The 3004-nt window shown below is 35.9% G+C and overlaps 1 non-coding gene across 1 annotated transcript; it reads left to right on the top strand.

The window, feature by feature from the left end:
- Positions 1 to 852: 852 nt before the first annotated feature.
- Positions 853 to 1047, top strand: LOC132028884 (U2 spliceosomal RNA). The gene has a single exon (XR_009407577.1). It is a non-coding gene; the product is annotated as a U2 spliceosomal RNA (small nuclear RNA).
- The last annotated feature ends 1957 nt before the right edge of the window (positions 1048 to 3004 follow it).

Raw genomic sequence — 3004 nt, 5'->3', positions numbered from 1 at the left:
TTTTCAGAACATTTCATTTCTAAGTAGCAGAATGCACATTCTTGTTGACTGCACATGGGATATTCTCCAGAAAAGATCACATACTGGGTCACAAATCAGTCCTCATGTAGTACAAAAAGACTGAGATAATACCATTGCATATTTTCAGACCACAATACTATGAGACCTGAAGTCAACCACAGAAAAAATTTGGAAAGTCCACAAATACATGGAAGTTAAAGAATATCCTACTAAAGACTGAATCAATTAACCAGGACATTAAAGACAAAATTAAAAAGTCATGGAAGCCAACGAAAATGAAAACATGAAAGTCAAAAACTTTGGAATGCAGCAAAAGCAGTCCTAAAAGGGCAGTATATTGTGATACAGGCCTGCTTCTTCCTTGCAAGAAGCAAGAAAAGTCTCAAATATACAACTAACTATACACCTAACGGAGTTAAGAAAGGAGGAGCAAAAAAGCTTAAAACCAACAGAAGAAGGGAAATAATAAAGATTAAAGCAAAAATAAATAAGATATACAAAGCAAAACAAAACAGTAGAACAGATCAGTGAAGTTAAGAGTGGTTCTTTGAAAGAATTGATAAAATTGATAAACCCCTAGTCAGACTTATCAAAAAAAGAAAAGACCCAATAAATAAAGCCACAAATGGAAAAGGAATGATCACAACTAACACCGCAGAAATACATATAATTATGAAAGAATCTTGTGAAATATTATATGCCAACAAACTGGACAATCTGGAAAATTAAAAAAAAAATTCCTAGAAACATACAAACTATCAAAACTGAAACAGGAAGAAATAGAAAATTTGAACAGATCCATAACCAGAATAGAAATTTAATCAGTAATCAATCGCTTCTTGGCCTTTTGGCTAAGATCAAGTGTAGTATTTGTTCTTATCAGTTCAAAAATTTCCTTACAAACAGAAGTCCAGGGCCAGATGGCTTCCCAGGGGCATTCCACCAGACATTTAAAGAAGAGTTTATACCTATTTTTTCTCAAATTGCTCCAAAAAATAGAAATGGAAGAATAACTTCCAAACTCATCCTACCAGGCCAGCATTATCTTGATTCTAAAACCAGAGGAAGACTTCACTAAAAAGGAGAATTATAGGCCAATATCCCTGGTGAACATGGATGTAAAAATTCTCAAGATACTAACAAATTGAATTCAACAGTGCATTAAAAGAATTATTCACCATGATCAAGTGGGATTTATTACTGTGGTGGTTCAATATTTGCAAATCAATCAGTGTGATACACTGCATTAATAAAAGAAAGAATAAAAATTATATGATCCTCCCAACAGATGCGGAAAAAGCATTTGACAAAGTATAGCATCCATTCTTGATAAAAACCCTCAATATAGTAGGGATTGATGAAACATATCTCAATATCATAAAGGCCATATGCAAAAGACTCACAGCTAATACCATCCTCAATGGGAAAGAACTGAGAGCCTTTCCCCTACAGTCAGGAACAAAACAAGGTTGTCCACTCTCACCCTTACTATTTAATATAGTACTGTCAGTCTTACCCTCAGCAATCAGACAACAAAAAGTTATAAAAGACATCCAGATTGGCAAGGAAGAAGTCAAACTCTATTTACAAATGACATGATACTCTATGTTGAAAACTTGAAAGACTCCACCAAAAAACTTCTAGAACTGATAAATCAATTCAGCAAAGTCACAAGATATAAAATTAACATATAGAAATCTGTTGCATTTCTATACACCAATAACAAAGCAGCAGAAAAAGAAACCAAGGAACTGATCCCTCACTTCGTGTGCGTGTAACTTATTGGGTGGCCAAGCCTGGGAAAGCCGTCAGGATGAACATGTGATTCTTTCTTTTAACGTTAAGACAAAGATTTTTGTGTCAACTTCTAAAAAAAAAAAAAATGCTCAATATAAGTCATCATCAGGGAAATACTAATCAAAGCCATGATGAGATAAAACCTCACACATGTCAGAAATTAACAACCCCAGAAATGACAGGGGTTTCTGAGGATATGGAGAAAGGGGAACCCTCTTACACTGTTGGTGGGGATGCCTACTTGTACAGCTACTCTGGAGAACACTCTGGAGAACAGTATGGAGGTTCCTCAAAAAGTTAAAAATAAAACCACCCTATAATCCAGCAATTTCTCTGCTAGGTATACAAAGGATACAAAAATAAAGATTTGGGGCGCCTGGGTGGCTCAGTGGGTTAAGCCGCTGCCTTCGGCTCAGGTCATGATCTCAGGGTCCTGGGATCGAGTCCCGCATCGGGCTCTCTGCTCAGCAGGGAGCTTGCTTCCTCCTCTCTCTCTGCCTTCCTCTCTGCCTACTTGTGATCTCTCTCTGTCGAATAAATAAATAAAATCTTTAAAAAAAAATAAATAAAGATTTGGAGAGGTACATGCACCCCAGTATTTATAGCAGCATTATCAACAATAGCCAAAATGAGGAAAGAGCCCAAGTGTCCATGAACTGATGATAGATAAAGAAGTGGTATATATGCAATGGAATATTACTGAGCCATCAAAAACAATGAAATCTTATCATTTGCAATTACATGACTGGAACTAGAGTGAATTCTGCTAAATGAAATACATCAGTCAGAATGACAAAAACTGTATGATTTCCTTCACATGTGGAATTTAAGAAAAAAAAATACGAACATAGAGGAAGGAGGAAAAAAAAGAAAAAAGGAGAAAGAGGGAAAGAAACCATAAGAGACTCTTAATAACAGAGAACAAACTGATGGGTGATGGAGGGAGGGCGGTGAAGGAGGATGGGCGGGATGCCTGATGGTATTAAGGACGACACTTGTGATAAACACTGGGTGTGTATGTAAGTGATGCATCCCTGAATTCTACTCCTGAAACAAATATTGCTCTGTATGTTAACCAACTCAAATTTAAATAAAAATTAAATTAAAAATCTTCGTGTTTAAGGCATTATACTTATTGCCAAGAAGATTTTAGAAATGAATTCTCTGAAGGGCTTGACCTAAGACA

This window comes from Mustela nigripes, chromosome 12, assembly GCF_022355385.1.
Source record: "Mustela nigripes isolate SB6536 chromosome 12, MUSNIG.SB6536, whole genome shotgun sequence".
NCBI lineage: Eukaryota > Metazoa > Chordata > Mammalia > Carnivora > Mustelidae > Mustela > Mustela nigripes.
Note: the sequence above shows the minus strand (reverse complement) of the source record. Positions and strands in the feature narration are given on the sequence as shown.